The 25,172-nt window shown below is 46.0% G+C and overlaps 1 protein-coding gene across 1 annotated transcript in view; it reads right to left on the bottom strand.

Moving 5' to 3' along the window:
- The window catches only part of LOC135046821 (phospholipid-transporting ATPase IK-like), a 1,701,102-nt gene that overhangs the window by 1,287,434 nt on the left and 388,496 nt on the right, over positions 1-25,172 (bottom strand). The window lies entirely within an intron of this gene.

Below are 25,172 nucleotides of genomic sequence, written 5' to 3'. Positions count from 1 at the left end.
AGATGTTTGCAGGTCTCAACACAGCCGGTGCTCTGTAAGGTGATCCGTTGGTTTAGGGTAGGAGCGGCGGTATCACTAATGTCCACGGGCAGGGAGACCGAAACTCAGGATTGTGACAGGCTGGCAATGAGGGCAACCTCGAGACTGTGGGTGGTCCAGACAACGTGCATGCAGTGGATGGATCCCTTAACACGTTTCTCCATGCTCACAGTTCATACGGTTTCATCAGAAGGTGATCAGGTGTGTTTCGCTATCCATATTTAAAGCGCAGGTAGCCAATCGGTAAGCAGCAGCAGCAATTGCTGGTTCACAGGTGCATAAATAGAAAACACCAGATGGTCGGCATATCATACAAATTGTATGTAATACAGCACAATTGTGGACATACATAAAAAACAACATAAATGGCAACAATGTACTTTTTCAAAACATACAAAAAGATACAATAATATTATATAACAAATTTCTTAAATGGTTACTATGAGGAGAAACAAAGGAAAATAGTTTGAGTGTATGACTAACAGAGTTAATACTACATATGGAAAAAGCCTCCTACTAGTCAGGGCAGATAGCTCAGTGGTCTAATGCCTAATATTACAGGCATTAGTTATTTGTAGTTTTATTTAGCCTTTAATGAGGATTTCTACTCATGTTCACACCAGACCCAACCTGACCCTGATGATAATCTAAACATGTAAAGTATACATTATATTATGACTTAACATAACAATTCCAGTGGTCACTTTAGACCAGTGTTATTTTAAATCATTGGAGTTGAGATAGCACTGGAAATCCTGACTGCACACACCCATGTGTGTGAGGATAGTCTTTCTGGCTCCTGTGTACTACTAGCTGAATGATTTCATTAATATAGTTATTATAAATGGCTTCACTTACAGCCTATGTTTTTTCAGTTTTTCTCAGTTAACTACTGTCACACGCCATAGGCGGCGTTCACCGCGCTTACACCTGTGTGCCTGCTCGTCTGTGTTGCGGCCTCCGCCTTCGATGGTCCACGGGCTCCGGCGTCTGGCTGACGCGGCTCCCGGCAGTTCCCCCGGGACAGGGGTGCCGCCATGACACCTGGCATCACGTGGGCGGGGAGCAGGTGATGTCATCAGACAGTTCCGCCAATCCAGCGGAGGCGGGAGATTCAAAGGCAGACGCCGGGCAGAGCCTCGGGCCTGAGTATCGTCTTTTCCCCTGAAGTGGATGCCAGTGCTCCTGTTCTCAGCTGATCTCTCTGTAGCATACCCCAGTGTCTCTGGCATTTCCAGGTGTCAGTTGTTGCACAGCTTCCAGCGTTCCCAGCCGCTGCTGGGTTCCACTGCGCTCCGGTCACCAGTGCTTTTTGGAGTCAGCGTGGGCTGCAGGCTAAACATCGCTCTCAAGTTATACAAGTCTTCAGTGTCTTTAACCCTCGCTCTCAAGTTATACAAGTCCTCAGTGTCTTTAACCACCGCTCTCAAGTACTTCAAATCATCAGAGTCTTAACCACCGCTCTCAAGTTCTTCAAATCATCAGTGTCTTTAACCACCGCTCTCAAGTTCTTCAAATCATCAGAGTTTTAATTACCGCTCTCAAGTTCTTCAAATCATCAGTGTCTTTTAACCACCGCTCTCAAGTTCTTCAGTCACCAGTATCTTTTACCATCACTCACAAGTACTTCCTGGACATTTCTCCATACGCTCCTTCTCTGTTATGTGACATTGTGTTGTCCTTTTCCTGCAATAAAGTTCTTCAATAATTTCATCAAGCCTTACTGTCAGAGTCCTGTATGAGGAAGACCTATATCAGGCCATCTCTGTTCTGACCCAACTGTGGTTCCTCTTCCCTACCATCGGAAGAACCCCCGCGTTCACAACACCCTCAATCTAGGTCAGTGACAGCATACTCAGGCCCCATGGACCCGGGGAATCGGAACCCAGAGGCAAGCACCATGCAGGACCTGGTTTCCCGAGTACAGAGTCAGGAAGCAGCACAGGGCCAGGTGATGCATTATCTCCAGGAATTATCTGGCCGGCTGGATCAAATTCAGACTTCTCTGGCTTCAGTAGTACCTGCCCCAGCTCCAGTACCCGCTCCAGTGGTTAATGTTCCATCCTCCTCTGGAACCAGGTCCCGCCTTCAGCTCCCTACTCCATCTCGCTATAATGGGAATCTAAAGAACTGCCGTGGTTTTCTTGATCAGTGCGAGGTATATTTTGAACTTCTTTCACATAACTTCCCTACTGATCGGTCCAAGGTGGCATACATTATTTCTTTGCTCGAGGGTTCAGCGTTGGATTGGGTGTCTCCGTTATGGGAGCGATCTGATCCATTGGTTTCTAGTTACACCAATTTCATTACGTCATTCCGGAGGATCTTTGATGAGTCCGGCAGGACGACCGCTGCCTCTGCAGACTTGCTTCGTGTCCGACAAGGCTCTCGTTCAGTTGGACAGTATGTGATTAATTTTTAGACCATAGCCTCAGAAATGCGCTGGAATAATGATGCCCTTCGGGCTGCCTTTTGGAACGGGCTCTCCGATCGTCTAAAGGATGAGTTGGTCACTAGAGATTTGCCGGATTCTTTAGAATAGTTGATCTCGCTCTGTGTAAAGGTGGATCTTCGCATGCAGGAACGAGGTGGCGAACATAGTCGGTCAGAACAATCAAGGGTCCGATCTCTTCCGTCTAAGCAAACGGTTATTCCAAGTCCTGATGAACAAATGCAGATTAATCGATCCCGGCTGTCCCCAGAGGAACGTCAGCGTCGTCGTGAGGGTAGACTCTGCCTCTACTGTGGAGCCGCGGATCATTTTCTCAAGCTTTGCAAGTCTCACCCGGGAAACGGGCAGTCCTAGCTTGTTCCGGAGGAGTCGAGCTAGGGGATTCTTCTAATCCTTCTCCGCCAGTGGACTGTTTAATCTCCGTGTCTCTGTTCTCAAAGTCAATAGCCAACCCCTTAAGGCTCTGCTGGACTCAGGGGCTGCAGGGAATTTTATTTCCCTTTCCTGTGCCCAGGATCTGGGTTTTCAGCTATGGTCGGTCGAACGACCTATTACGTTGACTGCTATCAATGGTACCCAAATCTCTAACGGTCTGATTTCAAGTTGTACAGTACCAATCAAACTGCAAGTGGGAGCTCTGCATCAAGAACACCTGGAGTTTCTAGTGATTCGGGAGATGCCCCACGATCTGGTTCTTGGTCTTCCTTGGCTCAAACTTCACAACCCTCACGTCGACTGGAGTTCGACACAAATAACATCTTGGAGTCCTTTTTGTCATTCAAATTGTCTCACCCCTGTCTATCCACTCCGTGTATCTTCCAAGTCAGATGAGGGGCTCATTCCGGAGGCCTATCGAGAGTTTTCTGACGTGTTCTCGGAGCAAGCGGCCGATCAGCTACCACCGCATATACCCAGGGACTGCTCCATTGAGCTCATTCCGGGAAAAATGCCACCTCGGGGTCGCACTTATCCCTTATCATTACCCGAGACCCAAACTATGTCGGACTATATCAAGTCTAATCTGCAGAAAGGATTCATCCACCCCTCTACCTCCCCGGCGGGGGCGGGTTTCTTTTTTGTGAAGAAGAAGGATGGAGGGCTGAGACCATGTATTGACTATCGTGGTCTAAATGATGTCACCATTAAGAATAAGTATCCTTTGCCGCTCATTACGGAGCTTTTTGATAGAGTTCGCTTAGCCCGAGTTTTCACCAAGCTTGATTTAAGGGGAGCTTATAATTTGATACGTATCTGACAGGGGGACGAATGGAAGACGGCCTTCAATACCAGGGACGGGCATTCCGAGTATCTGGTAATGCCGTTTGGCCTCAGCAATGCCCCTGCCATCTTCCAGGGGTTCATTGATGAAGTCTTTCGGGGCATGCTATAGATAAGTGTAGTGGTATATTTGGATGACATTCTGATATTTTCTAAAAATCTCACAGAGCACAGAATACAGGTCAAAGAGGTACTTCTTCGATTGCGATAGAATCATCTTTATGGCAAGATTTCCAAATGTACTTTTGAGGTTCCTTCTATTCCATTTCTTGGTTACATCATTTCGGGCACGGAGCTTCGTATGGATCCAGAGAAACTCACTGCCATCCGGGACTGGACTCAGCCTCTTTCCTTGAAAGCAGTACAACGATTTCTGGGTTTTGCAAATTACTACCGGAAATTCATAAAGGGATTCTCTACCATTGTGGCACCTATCACTGCACTAACCAAGAAGGGTTCTGACCCAAGTCATTGGTCCTCCGAAGCTGTAGCAGCGTTCGCTCAGTTAAAGGCAGCCTTTATGTCCGCTCCAGTACTTCAACAACCAAATTTTTCAAAACAATTCTTTTTGGAAGTTGATGCTTCCACGATAGGCATAGGTGCCGTGCTTTCGCAGTACGCTCCAGATGGGAAGTTACATCCATGTGGTTTCCATCCTCGCAAATTCTCTCCTGCAGAACAGAATTACACCATTGGAGACAAAGAGCTTTTGGCAATAAAATCTGCCTTGGAGGATTGGAGATATCTTTTGGAAGGTGCTAAACACCTAATTACAATTTTTACTGATCATAAGAATTTGCTGTACCTCAAGACGGCCCAGTGCTTGAATCCCCCCGTCAAGCTAGATGGGCGCTCTTCTTTACTCGGTTTTCGTTTGTTATTAAGTACCGGGCCGGGACTTTTAACACCAAGGCTGATGCTTTGTCCCGTTCCTTAACAGCTTCGGATGAGGAGAATTCCGTTGAGAAGGCCTTGATTCTCAGTCCAGTTGCTATGTCAGTGGCTCCCACCGCTCTGGGTCCTCCTCCAGGGAGAATGTCTGTGCCAGCTAAATTTCGACCAAGGTTGTTGCAGTGGGCTCATATTTCCAAGTTTTCCGGTCACCCTGGAGTTCAAAAGATGTGGGAGTTTCTACGAAGGTCTTACTGGTGGGACACTATGAAGAAGGATATTCAAGATTATGTCAACTCATGTCCTCAGTGTGCTCAGCACAAAATTATTTGTTTGCCTCCTGCGGGGTTGTTACATCCACTGTCCATTCCTCAGAGGCCTTGGACCCATATCTCTATGGACTTTGTCACCGAATTGCCCCTCTTAAAGGGTCACAATACTGTCTGGGTAATTATCAACCGTTTCTCTAAGATGGCACATTTTGTACCTTTAACCGGGTTACCATCAGCTCCCAAGTTGACTTTGTTATTTATCCGAGAACATTTCCATCTGCACGGTTTACCTCAGGAAATCGTCTCTGACCAGGGGGTACAATTCACTGCAAGATTCTGGAGAGCTCTCTGTACGGCCTTTCAAATAAAATTCAAGTTTTCATCCGCTTACCACCCAAAAACAAATGGGCAAACTGAACGCGTCAATCAAGATTTAGAGACTTTTATCCGTGTTTATCTCTCTCCCTCGCAAGATGATTGGGTGGAACTGTTGCCATGGGCCGAGTTTGCCCATAATCATCTGTACCACTCTTCGACTGGTGAGTCCCCATTTTTCATTAATTATGGGTTCCATCCTCAAGTTCCTGAATTACCCATTTGTCCTCCGGAGGATGTTCCTATTGCAGCCTCTACTCTTCGACACTTCAGCCAAATTTGGAGTCAAGTTCATGCTAATCTCAAGAGAGTCTCCGGCCGCTATAAGTTCTTTGCGGATAGGAAGCGACGAGCAGCTCCCCAATACAAGGTTGGTGACAGGGTATGGCTCTCCACCCGCAACCTCCGGTTAAGGGTGCCCACTATGAAGTTCGCCCCAAAGTTTATTGGTCCTTACCCCGTGTTACAAGTCCTGAACCCGGTTGTCTGCAAATTGGGATTGCGTTCCCACCTCCGGATACCAAACTCCTTTCATGTCTCCCTCCTTCGCCCCCTTATTTTAAACCGGTTCCATTTAAAGTCCCTGAGTCTGAACCTGGAATGGACTTTGAAATCAAAGCTATTCTTGACTCTCGTTATCTTCACAAGAATCTACAGTATTTGGTGGAGTGGAAGGGTTTTGGCCCTGAGGAGAGGAGCTGGGTCAAGGCTACTGAAGTTATGGCTCCCCGACTGGTGCGGATTTTCCATTCCAGACATCTAACAAAACCTGTAAAGTGTCCGGGGGCCACTCCTGGAGGAGGGGGTACTGTCACACGCCATAGGCGGCGTTCACCGCGCTTACCCCTGCTTTCCTGCTGGTCTGTGTTGCGGCCTCCGCCTTCGATGGTCCAAGGGCACCGGCGTCTGGCTGGCGTGGCTCCCCACGGTTCCCCGGGGCAAGGGTGCCGCCATGACACCCCGCATCACATGGGCGGTGAGCAGGTGACGTCATCAGACAGTTTCGCCAATCCAGCGAGGGTGGGAGATTCAAAGGCAGATGCCGGGCAGAGCCTCGGGGCCTGAGTATCGTCTTTTCCCCTGAAGTGGATGCCAGTGCTCCTGTTCTCGGCGGATCTCTCTGCAGCATACCCCAGTGTCTCCGGCATTTCCAGGTGTCAGTTGTTGCACAGCTTCCAGCGTTCCCAGCCGCTGCTGGGTTCCACTGCGCTCCGGTCACCAGTGCTTCTTGGAGTCAGCGTGGACTGCAGGCTAAACGTCGCTCTCAAGTTATACAAGTCCTCAGTGTCTTTAACCCTCGCTCTCAAGTTATACAAGTCCTCAGTGTCTTTAACCCTTGCTCTCAAGTTATACAAGTCCTCAGTGTCTTTAACCACCGCTCTTAAGTTCTTCAAATCATCAGAGTGTTAACCACTGCTCTCAAGTTCTTCAAATCATCAGTGTCTTTAACCACAGCTCTCAAGTTCTTCAAATCATCAGTGTTTTTAACCACCGCTCTCAAGTTCTTCAAATCATCAGTGTCTTTAACCACCGCTCTCAAGTTCTTCAAATCATCAGTGTCTTTAACCACCGCTCTCAAGTTCTTCAAATCATCAGTGTCTTTAATCACCGCTCTCAAAGTTCTTCAAATCATCAGTGTCTTTAATCACCGCTCTCAAGTTCTTTAAATCATCAGAGTCTTTACCACCGCTCTCAAGTTCTTCAAATCATCAGTGTCTTTTAACCACCGCTCTCAAGTTCTTCAGTCACCAGTATCTTTTACCATCACTCACAAGTACTTCCTGGACATTTCTCCATATGCTCCTTCTCTGTTATGTGACATTGTGTTGTCCTTTTCCTGCAATAAAGTTATTCAATAATTTCATCAAGCCTTACTGTCAGAGTCCTGTATGAGGAAGACCTATATCAGGCCATCTCTGTACCGACCCAACTGTGTTTCCTCTTCCCTACCATCGGAAGAACCCCCGAGTTCACAACACCCCCAACCTAGGTCAGTGACAACTACTGTGAAAAAACTCTTCGCCTTAGAATAGAATTTCATTCACCGAGCTAAAATGTACCCAGGGTCCTATATTCACAGACATAACCAGAGATACAACAAGTGCAGAGGTAGAGCACCTACTTAGAAAACTGATAGATGTGCAGACAGTCTTGTGACCATAAAATGCTAATCATATCTGAGTATAAAGGTAATTGGAAATCATTATGTCCTAACAATGGATGGATGGAAGCCTACTTGGGATGCAATAGCCTGCTATGATATATATGTGTTACCCCATTAACATATAGAATGTGAATATATGCAGGGTGTTACTGGAAAACCACAGTATATATAAAAAAAAGGTGTTAAATGACAACCACTATTAAGATACTCCATATTAGGTTGGGTATCCATTTGGATGGTCAACCATGTTATGGTCGACAGTCATTAGGTCGACCACTATTGGTTGACATTGACATGGTCAACATGGACACGGTCGAAACATGAAATGGTCGACACATGAAAGGTCGACACATAAAAAGGTCGACATGAGTTTTTCACATTTTGTGGAACTTTTCCATACTTTACGATCCACATGGACTACGATTGGGAATGGTAACCTGCACGAAATATGGTGAGCGAAGTGAGCCATGCGAGGGGACTCGTGCACTAATTTTGGTTCCCCGTCACTTTATGCAGAAAATGACACAAAAAAGTTTAAAAAAACCCTCATGTCGACCATTTTCACGTGTCGACCATTTGTCCAGGTCGACCATGCCAATGTCGACCAATAGTGATTGACCTAATGACTGTACTTGTAATTCGCCAGATGTTATTTTTGTGCTCTAGACACCTGACATGTTACATCCTTGTGGTACGACCTACATACTGTACCCTACATATACATGTGATCACATAGATCACATATTAGTGTGACAATCTATGCTTTCTTGTATATCACTGATGGTACCATATGAATAAGATTTAATTTTGGTGCTTTTATCCACCACAGAACTACATGTGAAACATCTTGGTTTCTTACATTTAGAATTACTTTTACCATTTGAATATTTTTGTAGCCAAATATCCTTATTAGAATGTTTCTCATGTTGGGATTTAAAATGACTAGGTGCTAGGAAACTTTGTAAGTTAGGTGCCTATTTGAAAGTGTCACAGGGTCTGTCATCTAGTTCCTTTGTGTTAGGTGCCGCGGTCCACGGCGCCACTCGGTCTGTTTCCGAGCGACGCTTACGGCCGCCGCACCTCCTTCCCTGACTGCCCGGCGCCTAGCAACAAGGGGACGCCGTGCGCGCTGAGCCGCCGGGTCCCTAGCAACGCTAGGACGCCGTGCGCGCTGAGCCGCCGGGTCCCTAGCAACGCTTCATTGCTCTTCCCCGATTACCCTGTGCTCAAGGGTTGGCAGTCTTGTTTCTCCGCCATGTGTTCAGGCTCCATGGGTTACCCAGGGATATTGTCTCTGATCAGGGACCGCAATTCATCACCAGTTTCTGGAAACGTTTTTGTGCCTCATTAAATATGAAACTATCTTTAACATCTGGGTACCATCCACAATCTAACGGACAAACTGAACGTGTTAATCAGTCGTTAAAACAGTATTTACGGTTGTATTCGGCCAAACTTCAGAATGATTGGTCTGAATTTCTTCCTTTGGCCGAATTTGCCTATAATAACTCTTGTCATTCTTCCACCAAGGAGTCCCCATTCTTTTCGATCTTTGGCTTTCATCCTGGAGCCAACTCTTTTTCCCCTCATTCTCCAGTCTCCTCGTTGACCTTAACTTCCCGTCTCAGAACGATTTGGAAAAAAAATTCTGATAGGTTTCGACGCCCATGCACTTTTAAGGTGGGAGATAAGGTGTGGTTGTCAACCCGCAACATCAAGCTCCGACAACCCTCGGCTAGATTGGGACCCAAATTTATTGGACCGTTCCTTATCATTAAGAAGGACAACCCAGTTGCTTTTCGGCTACGCTTGCCTAAATCACTCAAAATTGGCAATACCTTTCACTGTTCCCTTCTGAAACAGTATTTTTCTTCCAGGAGATTCCCTCGGGGGACTTCCCAGGGTAGACCTCCGGTGGATGTTAAGGGGCAACAAGAGTTCTTGGTGGAGAAGGTTTTAGATTCAAAAGTTTCCCGGGGCCGGCTTTATTTTTTGGTTCACTGGAAAGGCTATGGTCCGGAGGAAAGGTCTTGGGTCCTGTATAAGGATCTACATGCCCCTAAATTTAAGAGATTATTCTTTAAGGAATTTCCTCAGAAACCTGGCTTTAGGGGTTCTTTAACCCCTCCTCAAGGGGGGGGGGGGGTACTGTTAGGTGCCGCGGTCCACGACGTCGCTCGGTCTGTGTCCGAGCGACGCTCACGGCCGCCGCACCTCCTTCCCTGACCGCCCGGCGCCTAGCGACTAGGGGACGCCATGCGCGCTGAGCCACCGGGTCCCTAGCAACGCTAGGACGCCGTGCGCGCTGAGCCGCTGGGTCCCTAGCAATGCTAGGATGCAGTGCGCGCTGAGCCGTCGGGCCCTTAGCAATGGGGACGTCTCTGTCTAACCGCGTTCCCCGTTGCTTCCTGTCTATCATCACACCAGTTAGCTCTGGTCGTGCAGCAGGGCAGCTGCACGACATTACTAATCAAGCTTTACTGCAGCTATTGGAGGGTTCCCTGTTATATTCTCCCTCACTACCTGGCACAGACGCCGGTGATAGCTTCCTGCATGCTGTTCCTGCCTGGTAACGTCTGGTTCTGATTTAGCTGTATCTGGTCGATCCTGCTCCCTGTGCTCCAGAGTCCTGGAGTTCTGAAGCCGGTCCTGGGAATCCCTCCTGTCCAAAACGAACCTGTTGCAGTCATCCGAGGGTTCTCGTTATTTGGGGTTCTCTCCTGGTTTCGTGAGTAGCGGCTTCTGCCGCGAGTTGCGGCCTAGGCCGCTTAAACTTTGTTTATCTGATGTCATAGTGGATGCTGGGTACTCCGTAAGGACCATGGGGTATAGACAGGCTCCACAGGAGACTGGGCACTCTTAAAAGAAAGATTAGGTACTATATCTGGTGTGCACTGGCTCCTCCCTCTATGCCCCTCCTCCAAACCTCAGTTAGTATCTGTGCCCGGCCAGAGCTGGATGCACTCTAGGGGCTCTCCTGAGCTTCCTAGAAAGAAAGTATTTGTTAGGTTTTTTATTTTCAGTGAGATCTGCTGGCAACAGACTCACTGCTACGTGGGACTGAGGGGAGAGAAGCGAACCTACCTGCTTGCAGCTAGCTTGGGCTTCTTAGGCTACTGGACACCATTAGCTCCAGAGGGATCGAATACAGGCCCAGTCCTCGGTCGTCCGGTCCCGGAGCCGCGCCGCCGTCCCCCTTGCAGAGTCAGAAGAACCGAAGAGAAGTTGAAAATCGGCGGCTGAAGACTCCGGTCTTCATTAAGGTAGCGCACAGCACTGCAGCTGTGCGCCATTGCTCCCTCTGCACACCACACACTCCGGTCACTGATGGGTGCAGGGCGCTGGGGGGGGCGCCCTGGGCAGCAATTAGAGTACCTTACATGGCTAAATAGCACATAATACAGCTATTAAACTGTATATGTGCATAATCCCCCGCCATAAAGCATATAAAAAAGCGGGAGAAGTCCGCCGAGAAAGGGGCGGGGCTATCTTCCTCAGCACACCGGCGCCATTTCTCTTCACAGCTCCGCTGGTAGACAGCTCCCCAGGCTCTCCCCTGCAGTTTCCAGGCTTCAAGGGTAAAAAAGAGAGGGGGGGCACTAAATTTAGGCGCAAACTGTGTATAACAAGCTGCTATATGGAAAAATCACTCACTTTAGTGTAAATCCCTGGTTATATAGCGCTGTGGTGTGTGCTGGCATACTCTCTCTCTGTCTCCCCAAAGGACTTGGTGGGGTCCTGCCCTCAGTCAGAGCATTCCCTGTGAGTGTGCGGTGTGTCGGTACGGCTGTGTCGACATGTTTGATGAGGAAGCTTATGTGGAGGCGGAGCAGGTGCCGATAAGTGTGATGTCACCCCCTGCGGGGCCGACACCAGAGTGGGTGGATATGTGGAAGGTATTAAACGACAGTGTCAACTCCTTGCATAAAAGGTTCGATGACATAACAGCTGTGGGACAGCCGGCTTCTCAGCCCGTGCCTGCCCAGGCGTCTCAAAGGCCATCAGGGGCTCAAAAACACCCGCTACCTCAGATGGCAGACACAGATGTCGACACGGAGTCTAACTCCAGTGTCGACGAGGACGAGACTAATGTACAATCCACAAGGGCCATCCGTTGCATGATTACGGCAATGAAAAATGTGTTGCACATTTCTGACATTAACCCAGGTACCACTAAAAAGGGTATTATGTTTGGGGAGAAAAAGCAACCAGTGGTTTTTCCCTCATCAGATGAGTTGAATGAAGTGTGTGAAGAAGCGTGGGGTTCCCCCGATAAGAAACTAGTGATTTCTAAAAAGTTACTGATGGCGTACCCTTTCCCGCCAGAGGACAGGTTACGTTGGGAGACATCCCCTAGGGTGGATAAGGCGCTCACACGCTTGTCAAAAAAGGTGGCACTGCCGTCTCAGGATACAGCCGCCTTAAAGGAGCCTGCTGATAGAAAGCAGGAGGCTATCCTGAAGTCTGTATATACACACTCAGGTACTATACTGAGACCTGCAATTGCTTCAGCATGGATGTGTAGTGCTGCAGCAGCTTGGTCCGATACCCTGTCAGATAATATTGATACCCTCGACAGGGATGCTATTTTGCTAACCATAGAGCATATTAAAGACGTAGGGGTAAATTTACCAAGATGGGAGTTCTATTTAAGATGGGATGTTGCCCATAGCAACCAATCAGATTCTACTTCTCATTTATCTAGCACCTTCTAGAAGATAATACCTGGAATCTGATTGGTTGCTATGGGCAACATCCCATCTTAAATAAAACTCCCATCTTAGTAAATTTACCCCGTAGTCTTATATATGAGGGATGCACAGAGGGATATTTGCCGGCTGGCATCTAGAATTAATGCAATGTCCATTTCTGCCAGGAGAGTATTATGGACTTGGCAGTGGACAGGTGATGCTGATTCTAAAAGGTACATGGAGGTTTTGCCTTATAAGGGTGAGGAATTGTTTGGGGATGGTCTCTCGGACCTCGTATCCACAGCAACAGCTGGGAAGTCGACATTTTTACCTCAGGTTTCCTCACAGCCTAAGAAAGAACCGTATTATCAGTTACAGTCCTTTCGGCCCCAAAAAGGCAAGCGGGTCAGAGGCGTTTCCTTTCTGCCAAGAGGCAAGGGAAGAGGGAAAAAGCTGCACCAGACAGCCAGTTCCCAGGAACACAAATCCTCCCCCGCTTCCTCTAAGTCCACCGCATGACGCTGGGGCTCCACAGGCGGAGCCAGGTGCGGTGGGGGCGCGTCTCCGGAACTTCAGCGACCAGTGGGTTCGCTCACAGGTGGATCTCTGGGTTCTGCAAGTGGTATCTCAGGGATACAAGCTGGAGTTCGAGGCCACTCCCCCTCGCCGTTACCTCAAATCAGCCTTGTCAGCTGCTCCCAAAGAAAGGGAGGTAGTACTGGCAGCTATTCACAAGCTGTACCTCCAGCAGGTGATAATCAAGGTACCCCCCCCCCCTTCAACAGGGGCGGGGTTACTATTCCACAATGTTTGTGGTACCGAAACCAGACGGTTCGGTGAGACCCATCCTAAATTTAAAATCCTTGAACACTTATATAAGGAAGTTCAAGTTCAAGATGGAATCGCTCAGGGCGGTTATTGCAAGCCTGGAAGAGGGGGATTTTATGGTGTCATTGGACATCAAGGATGCATACCTACATGTCCCCATTTACCCACCTCACCAGGAGTACCTCAGGTTTGTGGTACAGGACTGTCATTACCAATTCCAGACGTTGCTGTTTGGTCTGTCCACGGCACCGAGGGTTTTTACCAAGGTAATGGCCGAAATGATGATACTCCTTCGAAAGAAGGGAGTTATAATTATCCCATACTTGGACGATCTCCTGATAAAGGCGAGGTCCAAAGAGCAGTTGCTAATCAGCGTAGCACTATCTCAGGAAGTGCTGCATCAGCACGGCTGGATTCTGAATATCCCAAAGTCACAGCTGATTCCTACGAAGCGTCTGCTGTTCCTGGGCATGATTCTAGACACAGAACAGAAGAAGGTGTTTCTCCTGGAGGAGAAGGCCCAGGAATTATCATCTCTGGTCAGGGACCTCCTGAAACCAAAACAGGTGTCAGTGCATCACTGCACGCGAATCCTGGGAAAGATGGTAGCTTCTTACGAAGCGATTCCCTTCGGCAGGTTCCATGCAAGAATCTTCCAGTGGGATCTATTGGACAAGTGGTCCGGATTGCATCTTCAGATGCATCGGTTGATCACCCTGTCCCCGAGGGCCAGGGTGTCTCTGCTGTGGTGGCTGCAGAGTGCTCATCTTCTCGAAGGCCGCAGATTCGGCATACAGGACTGGGTCCTGGTGACCACGGATGCAAGCCTCCGAGGTTGGGGGGCAGTCACTCAGGGAAGAAACTTCCAAGGACAATGGTCGAGTCAGGAAACTTCCCTACACATAAATATTCTGGAACTAAGGGCCATTTACAATGCCCTGAGTCAAGCAGAATCCCTGCTTCAAGACCAACCGGTGCTGATTCAGTCAGACAACATCACGGCAGTCGCCCATGTAAATCAACAGGGCGGCACAAGAAGCAGGATGGAAGAAGCCACAAGGATTCTTCGATAAGTGGAGAATCACGTGCTAGCACTGTCAGCAGTGTTCATTCCGGGAGTGGACAACTGGGAAGCAGACTTCCTCAGCAGACACAACCTCCACCCGGGAGAGTGGGGACTTCATCCAGAAGTCTTCAAGCTGATTGTAAACCGTTGGGAACGACCACAGGTGGACATGATGGCGTCCCGCCTCAACAAAAAGCTAAAAAGATATTGCGCCAGGTCAAGGGACCCTCAGGCGATAGCTGTGGACGCTCTAGTGACACCGTGGGTGTACCAGTCGGTTTATGTGTTCCCTCCTCTTCCTCTCATACCCAAGGTACTGAGGATAATAAGAAAGAGAGGAGTAAGAACTATACTCATCGTTCCGGACTGGCCAAGAAGAACTTGGTACCCGGAACTTCAGGAAATGATCTCAGAGGACCCATGGCCTCTGCCGCTTCGACAGGACCTGCTGAAGCAGGGGCCCTGTCTGTTCCAAGACTTACCGCGGCTGCGTTTGACGGCATGGCGGTTGAACGCCGGATCCTAAGGGAAAAGGGCATTCTGGATGAAGTCATTCCTACGCTGATAAAAGCTAGGAAGGTTGTGACAGCACAACATTATCACCGCATATGGCGAAAATATGTTGCTTGGTGTGAGGCCAGGAAGGCCCCAACAGAGGAATTTCAGCTGGGTCGTTTTCTGTACTTCCTACAGTCAGGAGTGACTATGGGCCTAAAATTGGGATCCATAAAAGTCCAGATTTCGGCCTTGTCTATTTTCTTTCAAAAAGAACTGGCTTCACTGCCTGAAGTTCAGACGTTTGTTAAGGGAGTGCTGCATATTCAGCCCCCTTTTGTGCCTCCAGTGGCACCTTGGGATCTCAACGTTGTGTTGGATTTCCTAAAATCACATTGGCTTGAGCCACTTAAGACCGTGGAGTTAAAATATCTCACGTGGAAGATGGTCATGCTGTTGGCCTTGGCTTCGGCCAGGCGGGTGTCAGAATTGGCGGCTTTGTCATGTAAAAGCTCTTATCTGATTTTCCATATGAACAGGGCAGAATTGAGGACTCGTCCCCAATTTCTTCCTAAGGTGGTATCAGCGTTTCATTTAAACCAACCAATTGTGGTGCCTGCGGCTACTCGGGACTTGGAGGATTCCAAGTTGCTGGACGTAGTCCGGGCCCTGAAAATATATGTTTCCAGGACGGCTGGAGTCAGAAAAACTGACTCGCTATTTATCCTGCATGCACCCAACAAGCTGGGTGCTCCTGCTTCAAAGCAGACTATTGCTCGCTGGATCTGTAGCACGATTCAACTTGCACATTCTGCGGCTGGACTGCCGCATCCAAAATCGGTAAAAGCCCATTCCACAAGAAAGGTGGGCTCTTATTGGGCGGCTGCCCGAGGGGTCTCGGCTTTACAACTTTGCCGAGCTGCTACTTGGTCGGGTTCAACACGTTTGCAAAATTCTACAAGTTTGATACCCTGGCTGAGGAGGACCTTGAGTTTACTCATTCGGTGCTGCAGAGTCATCCGCACTCTCCCGCCCGTTTTGGAGCTTTGGTATAATCCCAATGGTTCTTACGGAGTACCCAGCATCCACTAGGATGTCAGAGAAAATAAGAATTTACTCACCGGTAATTCTATTTCTCGTAGTCCGTAGTGGATGCTGGGAGCCCGTCCCAAGTGCGGACTCTCTGCAATACATGTATATAGTTATTGCGTAACTAAAGGGTTATTGTTATGAGCCATCTGTTAATGAGGCTCATTATTGTTTTCATACTGTTAACTGGGTATAGTTATCAAAAGTTGTACGGTGTGATTGGTGTGGCTGGTATGAGCCTTACCCTGGATTCCAAATCCTTTCCTGGTAATGTCAGCTCTTCCGGGCACAGTTTTCCTAACTGAGGTCTGGAGGAGGGGCATAGAGGGAGGAGCCAGTGCACACCAGATATAGTACCTAATCTTTCTTTTAAGAGTGCCCAGTCTCCTGCGGAGCCCGTCTATACCCCATGGTCCTTCCGGAGTACCCAGCATCCACTACGGACTACGACAAATAGAATTACCGGTGAGTAAATTCTTATTATTACTTTTGTGTTGGAGGTTTTTGCGGAGGTTTCCGCTTTTCACTGTCCTCCCCGGAACTCGGCGGTGCCGTGTGACGGAACGGACAGTGGTATCTTTTGTTGTCCTTTTTCCTTGGCGGCACGCCACACATACCTTTAGTTTTAGGGTAATTAGTAGCCCCTAGCTTCTGTTTGTTTTAGTTAGAGGTCCACTTGTTATTACCCTGTCTCGGTTCACGCTTTGTCTCTCTCTAAGACCTGGGGGCATCGGAGTTGGGCAGACCTAATCCGCCCTTCAAACGCGGCTGCCGTGGGCCCAAGAAACCATAGTCATTCAGGCGTGAGTCAACCACACGGGTAAGACAACGGAGGTAGGGTGCTAGGGGCTATTCCCGTACCTCTCCTTAGGTTAGCGTCACGTTCTGGTGCTCTGAACTTGCATCACTACATCTCTCCAGTTCTGAGCATCAGGAACATAACACTTTGAAAGTATTTTATCTGTTTTTAGAATAGGATAGTTATTTTGGATGATACGCTTAATCTCATTTGATAATACATTAAATGTGGTTACAAATCGGGGCTGACAATCCATAGTAGGGACAGTATCCTCTAGTGTCTGTTTATATGACAAGAGTGATTCTCTATCACAACTCAGAGCTGCATCCAAAGCCTGTTTTGTAATCTCAGTAGGATAATTTTGCTCACTGAATGCTAATGTCAGTTCAGATGCTTGTGTCTTAAATTGCTCAATATTTGAACAGTTTTGGCTAAGTTTGAGATACTGACTATTTGGTATGTTATGAAGCCAAAGACGGTGATGACAGCTGTTGCAATTAAGGAAGTTATTAGTATCCACCTCTTTTCTAAAGGTGTATGTATTGATGTGATTATTATCAACAGAGAGCGACATCCAAGAAAGTTATGTGTGAAGTGTGTACAGTAATCGTAAATGATAATCCAAATGTGTTAGTGTTGAGATGTGCCAAAAAAAGGGCAGCTTGGTGTGCGTCCCCATCCCAAATAAAGAACATGTCATCGATGTATCTTCCATAGAGCACCAGGTTTGCCTTATATGGACCATCCCAGACATAAATGTCTTCCAGATGGCAAATAAAGATGTTAGCTAGACTAGGGGCAAACCTGGTGCCCATGGCCACACAGAGGACCTGCTGGTAGAATTTATTATCAAAGGTGAAGTAGTTGTGAGTCATTATGAAATTCACAACTTCCAAATTGAATCGACATTTACTATTGTCAAGTGATTTATCTGTGCTTAACGTGAGCTCAAGTGCCTCTAACCCCAATTTGTGGGGTATATTAGTATTAAGAGACTGTATGTCACAAGTCATAAATAAATAGCTATTTCTCCATTCCAGATCTTTTATTAGACTAATGAAGTGGGTGGAGTAACTAATATAGGATCTAAGTGTCAAAACGTGCAGTTGCAAAAAATAATCAACAAAGGCAGATAAATTAGAAGTGAGGAAGCCCAACCCAGAAATAATGGGATGCCCAGGTGGAGAGTGCAGGGACTTGTGTTTTTTGGGAAGGTGATAATATGTGGGTATAACAGGGTGTGTGACAAATAAAAATGTGAATTCAGTCTAGGATATCGCTCCCTCTGCTAGCGCCATGTCCAGAAGTTCTTTCAATTCATTTTGGTATTTAGAAGTAGGATCAGATTTAATTTGGACATAGAAATGTGCATTAATTGTCTATAAGCCTCTGTCAAATAATCCACAGGATTCTGCAAACGTCTGTGGTGAGCTATACCTTGGCGGTGGGGAGGGCACCACAAAGTGCCTGCTCTGTGGGTACACCTTTAGCCAAATTGGTTCTACATTATACCGGCACACCTCTTAACCAAGCAGTCCACCTTTGGAGTACAAATTAGCACTTTGTGATTAAATATCCTATATTGGAGCTCCATCTGCGTCTCAGATGTGGACATTTAATTAGTATCTGTAGTTTCATAAACTCTTAATTTGCAGTGGTTCATATCATTGTGTTGCATTGCTTTTATATCTATCTTTTTGATATTTATTTTATTTTTATTCATAATAAATTGTCTTAGACAAATGCACTGTTATTCTAGTGTTCCCTTGTGACATTGCGTACTTTCTTGTTTGGTTTATTAGTGAGTATTGAAGAGTACTCAATTGGGAGCTGCATTAATTTAGATCTGCAGTGACCAATTGTTAAATACCAGATTGTGCACCTGATGTTATTACAATTGTACTGGTATAATTGTTTTTTCGTATATTAGCACTACAATGTGACAATGTGCACTAGGCCAGAGTGATGTATCTAGGGGTCCGAGCGCCACAGGCAAAGGTAAAGAGCGTCTCAGGCAAAAGTAGAGGAACAGTGCCCTCACCCCATACTTAAATTAGGAAAGGCAAGTGTGCGGAAAAAGGGATATGGTTGTGTGGGGAAGGGGTGTGGTCTTACAATAGTAACCCCAATTTAAATTATGCCACACAGTAGTGCCCTTTACTCACATTACACCGCATAGGAGTGTCCCTTATTCACATTACACCATACAAAAGTGTCTCTTGTTACATCACACAGTATTCTGCCTTATTCACATAACGCCAAACAGTATTGTGCCTTATTAACGTTATGCCACACAGTAGTGCCCCTTATTACACTATGCTGCACAGTAGTATGATAACAAGAGAAAGAATACTCTTTTTTCTGGTGCACTATTTATTCAATACAACTTAACTTTTAATTATTTACAGTCTAACTCACAATTTACATAGGTAACATAACATAGCAAAAACATTGATAAAAACATTAGGAATAGTGTTGGTTCCTGGTATGTAACAATATCATTTAATGGTTATCGATTGTAATTTGACTTTTTATTTGGTATTAGTGTAATTAGTTGACACACCAAATATATCTGTTGTTCACTTATAAATAGTGACAATTACCAGTATAGAAAAATAACATGTAAATAATATTGACCTCAAAATGCACATATCTGTAGTGATAAAGGTGCAGTTACTCCATATGTGACATTGTACATATCAATCATTTAACATAGTAAATAAAAGAAACAATTTTACATTCCAATCAATCACAGGTGTTATTGTGTTAGTAGAGGTTTGGTGGAGAATACAACTGAGACATAAACATATTACGTACATTCACCTAGTTAAAGATGCAGATAGGTGTGAGTAACATCAGTACAACCATCACAGAAAAGTTTTTTAAGCCTAGGCCAAACTGGAATATTTAAAAATAGGCCAAACTGGAATATTTAAAAATATGTGTAATATAGCATGGTATAAGTACCCAATAAATAATACCCGTGTGGGTTAATATTTGTATCATTGAAACACCAGGGATTTTGTATGAAACTAATATATAAAGTAAGAAGGAAGTGCTCCTTTACAAATAATCTACAGCAGACAGTGGCGCACCCAGGGGGGGGGGGGGTTTCCGAGCACCCAGAAACCCCCCTCCACTAAAAAAAAAAAAAAAAAAAAATTTTTTTTTTTTTTAGCTGCATGAGTATTATTAATGAGTATTATTAATGGCTGTCTAGCGTCCTCTGCAGCCTGCTGTCTTCCTGGTGGCACTTGTAAGAGCAATAAAAGTTTATTTTAATTATAGTACATATATATATTTCCCTCATGTGCTTATCCATTCTTACTTTAATAATCTTCAACTGCATCAACTCCAGCAGTCTTCGGACATCTGATACTTATTCCAGTGTCATCTGCTGATGTAACTATGTGTATTTACCCTGTACTTTTCCTATACTGTCATCAACTGTAAGTTGCTGTTTTCCTGTTTGATTATTCATGTACTCTGTAATTGGGCGCTGCGGAACCCTTGTGGCGCCATATAAATAAAGGATAATAATAATAATAATAATATATCCATGTGCATACATATATACACATGTATATACATACATACATATAAACACACACACACATGATAGATATATATATATATATATATACACACACACACACACACGTGTGTGTGTGTGTGTGTGTGTGTGTGTATGTGTATGTATATGTATATATATATATATATATACTGTATGTGTGTACACACATATATATATATATATATATGTATGCATGTTTAATATGCTGTGTGTATGTATATATATATATATGTGTAGATATGTGTGTGTGTGTGTGTGTGTGTATATATGTACACTAGTTTTACGGACCCAGCATATGCTGGGTCACCTCAGTCCCCACCCCCGTGATTGGCTCCACCCAGTTCTGGAAACCCCCCCATGCAAATCCTGCATTTGCCACTGGCAGAGGTTCCCAAACTGTGTGCCGTGGCTCCCTGGGGTGCCTCGGGACACTTGCAGGGGTGCCTTGGGTTGGTGGTCCAGGACCAATTCAAATTATTCATGGTCAATATAATAGGCAAAACCAGTGCTGGTGGCTGCCAGTCATAAAATATGTGGCCAAACAGAAGCAAATCCTGTCCCTCACCACACAACTGACCCTAAGGATGACATAAAAGCGATCTACTTAATGTAATATTTCTTTCTAAATTTCTCAACAAGAAATTTTTGGCCTAGGGGTGCCGTGAAAAAAATTCTGATATTCTAGGGCGCCGTGATTCCAAAAAGTTTGGAAACCACTGATCTACAGTATAAAGTCAAATATAAATAAAAGTAATATGGAGTACCCCTTATATATAGCAGCCACTGCTACTGGCGTCAGTGTCCTGCACCGCTCTTCATTACTGTGAAGAAACTCAAAATAAATTACAGTTCCCGACAGCCCTTGCTACCGGAAGCTCCCGGCAGCTATTGTCGCTGGGAGTTGTAGTTTATTTTGAGCCTTTTCACAATAGTGAAGAGTGGTACCAGACACAGGCGCCAGTAGCAGTGGCTGTTTTGCCGGTCTCTGGGCCAGACACTGGCCAGGGTGGCACACCACGCCAGGTACTGCCATTACTATTTCATTTTACCTTCTGTCCACGGGTGGCACCGCTAGGTGGTGCCCCTCCTCAACTGGCACCCCTGGCTAGTGCAGTCCTGGCCAAGGGGTGGATACACCCCTGCTAGGGCACTACTATGGTTCAGAAAATAAACTAAGGCACTATTATAGAGAATACAATTCACAACTGCTACAGGGAGTTGTCTCTGGACGTGAGCCCCTGAAAAATGTTGCTATGGGGCCCACAAAGTTCTGGCTACGCCCCTGTATAAAAGTATATATTAAATTCCTATCTCCTGATAGATTGTATTGGTAGTTTGTTGGAAGCTTGTAAGCAGAGCCCTCTTAATTTCCTGTTAATACATAGCTTTATTTTATGACTTTGTTACCATTTGGAGTATGCTTCCACAATATAAATAAATGTTCATAAAATACATATTTATTATATACCATTCTATCATAACTACACATGCCAAAATACAGTATACAGTATGTAATTGTATTTCTCAGGTTTATCACTAATGTTCTATGAGTAGTTAATGCCCTATACCCATCGCCCTGTGTTACAAATAATATACAGGTCCTTTTCTCCTATTTCATAGTGGGTCTGATACAGATGTGGATGGAGGCTAGCACATAGCGCAAAGTACTGATGTGCAGTACGAGTCTGAGACTTCAGTCGCACTATGGCTGCAGGCTGTAAGTGATGGACAGTCTGCTACAATTTGGGTAGAGCAGAAGGCAGCACTGTCACCTACATTTTGGGGAGTGACAAGGCCAGAATCCCTGTCAGCTGCTTGAGATTTCTTTGCCTCTACGTTGGATCTGCAGAGGCCGGCTTGCACCACCTCATGGGTCAGGCAGCCAGCCTTGCAAAGAGGCCAAACCCCGTCTCTCCTTTGACCAATTTCACAGGGTGTCAGGCTTCCAGACACAGCCTCGCTTCTGTCTTTCCCTCCCAATGTGTTAGGACAGGACTGTGCCTTTTGCCAGCAGTTACTGCCAGCACACCCCATATGCCAACCACCTCCCAACTGGTGGGAGAGGGGAGTCTGTAGTGTATAAGGGGTCCACATTGGGAGATGACAGGAGGGGATACAAAGACAAGAGAGACTAACTTGAGAGAGGATGGCAGAGTGGCAGGGGTGGATTGGCCTTAAGTCTCACAGTGAAGATTCCCAGTGTGCTAATGCACCTGTGAGTCCTCCTGGCTGAAGAGTGATTTCCTTTTTTTTTTACATGTAGCCCCGCACCCACTTCTTGAATGACAGACAGCATGATTCTGAGTCCGATCACTCCTGATACAAAGTACTGCCTTGAGTGCAGGGGGTTCGGTTGCTACTCGAGTGCATGCTTCACCCTGCATCCAATTTGCTCACTGCATGCTGCTGCTGTTGTGATATGTCCGACCCCAAATCCACCTGTCCCCTTCTGTCCTCTCGCTGCCACTCAGTTATGCTTAGGAGACTGCGTCTGGACTCTGCTTCACCCCACTGCTGTGCAAATAGGGACTAATTGCCTCTGGAGTCTGCCTCTGTAACACAGGCAGGCATGGCATCAGTGTAGCCATGGATGGAGGAGTAAACTGTAACCAGTCAGCCATATACATACAAAGAGGCAGAGCAGGGGCTGGCAACAGTCTAACACATCCCCATCACATGACAGGTCATTTATTTATAGTATAGCTGAGCCAGGTTCGGTATATTTTTCAATGGTTACAACGTCAACATTCATCATGTAGACATTGTGCCATGTTTTGCATCTCAACATTGTTAGCATGTTATCACTGATGAAATTTCAACACGCTGACAATATTGACAGTCTGTAGAGCAATGATGCGGCTGTTCTGGCAGTAAGTACCCTATCCCTAACCTTACACCTAATGTTAGCCTTTGGCAAAAAGGAGGGAATTTCACTTGTGGACAATCACAATGTCAGTATTTTACAGATGAAAACTTGTTAGCTGTCAACATTTCAACAATATTGACAATATGAATGTCGATATTGTAACCGTTGACATGGTGACTTCACACTAAGCCTATCTGTATTGAAAATGCTAATCTTAATTTGTATGAAGGCACCCAAGTATATGTGAGGGCAACTGGGGCTTAACTGTATTATGGATCAGGATAAGCAGAGCAAGGTAGTGAATATCTTGGAAGCTTTACTTTCTGGTGTTTATGTGAGTATAGGAATGGACTACTGCACATACACAAAGTTATTTCATCCAGACAAAGGGGCCTCATTCACACTTGATCGCAGCAGCAAATTTGTTAGCATATAACATGTGCAGAGAGAGTTAGATTTGGGTGGATTATACTGTTTCTGTGCAGCAGAGCCGGCCCTAACCAATATGATGCCCTAGGCAAGATTTTGGCTGGTGCCCCGTAGCACCACCGCTGGTTCTGCCTCTGACCTTGCACCTCTTTCCCAGCACCATCACCCCTCACCCATAGCAGTCCTTGTATCCCCTATATTTTAAATAGGAACAGTTCGCACATTTGACGCACAGCCCAAAAAGGGGCATCTTCTTGCTGGGAAGAGGCATGGCCACACAATAGTAACCCCAATTCCAATTACGCCACACAGTACTGCAACTTTATTCACATTTTATCTTGCGATAGTGTCCATAATTCATATTACATCCCACAGTAGTATCACTTTACCTTATAAACGTTACTCCTCACAGTAGAGCCCCTTATTCACATTATATCACACTGAATTGCTCCTTATTCACATTACACCACACCTTATTGCTCTTTATTCACATTAGACGACACAGTAGTGCACTTTCTATATGCAACGCCACATAGTAGAGCACCTTATGACACACATAGTGCCCCCTACACATTTGCTGCACATTATTAATGCATTTTTGCATGACACACATAATGCTCCTTACACATATTCCGAACACTACTGCACAACCAACCCACTCACATGCACACAGCACTCATACTTCCACTAACACTGTGACCTCTGCCTCTGCTTGGATACAGATGTGTCCTCACAAATCTTGCATCAATGCTAACGTCGGGCACCTTTTTTTGAATGAAAATGCATCTTATTTGCATTGCTATGTGGCTAGGATGCACAAGCAGCATCTGCTGATTAAACTGATATGCAGCATGCCTATATACTGTGTGAGACTGTAGCTGTATCTGCATATGAAATGCTACATACAGAATATAGGCATGCCGCATATCATTTTAATCAGCAGAAGCTGCTGATGCCCCTAGGCATATCAAATGCCCTAGGCAATTGCCTAGTTTGCCTATGCCTATGGCCGGCTCTGCTGTGCAGGGTAAATACTGGCTGCTTTATTTTTACACTGCAATTTAGATTTCAGATTGAACACACACGCCACCCAAATCTAACTCTCTCTGCACACGTTATATCTGCCTCCCCTGCAGTGTACATGGTTTTGCCCATTAGCTAACAAATTTGCTGCAGCGATCAGATCTGAATTAGGCCCAATCTTCGTTCCCTTACTAAGATTGCCAAAACAGATTGTATGCACTGTACCATATTGTTACTGTGTAGCGTGACATAGTTGGAGACGGACATCTTCCCCGTTGCTCCCAAGAGATCCTGCCATTTACCTGCTTGCACCACTGTTCCAGCAACCCTGCACTGCTACAGATTACATGTATAGACACTGGCTGGTGACCTGCTACAACCCTGCAAGTACACTGTGCCTACTATCCTCAATAAACCACATCACTGATTACATCACTGGACCAGAGGCACGTTTATAATGGGTGCAGGGTGTGCAGTGCATACAGTCCCCTGAGTCCAGAGGGGCCCAGACAGAAAACCTTGCACCCATTGTTTCAATACTTACCTCTCCAGAGTCCCCCAGTGGCGGAAACACCTCTCCACAGATCACCAGGAAAATGGCACAGTACTATTTGCCCAATGTTTTCACCATGTTCTGTATGGAAATTAGTGATGTGCACCGGAAATTTTTCGGGTTTTGTGTTTTGGTTTTGGGTTCGGTTCCGCGGCCGTGTTTTGGGTTCGAACGCGTTTTGGCAAAACCTCTCCGAATTTTTTTTGTCGGATTCGGGTGTGTTTTGGATTCGGGTGTTTTTTTCAAAAAACCCTAAAAAACAGCTTAAATCATTGAATTTGGGGGTCA

The sequence above is a fragment of the Pseudophryne corroboree genome, chromosome 1 (assembly GCF_028390025.1).
Source record: "Pseudophryne corroboree isolate aPseCor3 chromosome 1, aPseCor3.hap2, whole genome shotgun sequence".
Lineage (NCBI taxonomy): Eukaryota > Metazoa > Chordata > Amphibia > Anura > Myobatrachidae > Pseudophryne > Pseudophryne corroboree.
This window is presented reverse-complemented; position numbering and strand designations above follow the sequence as displayed.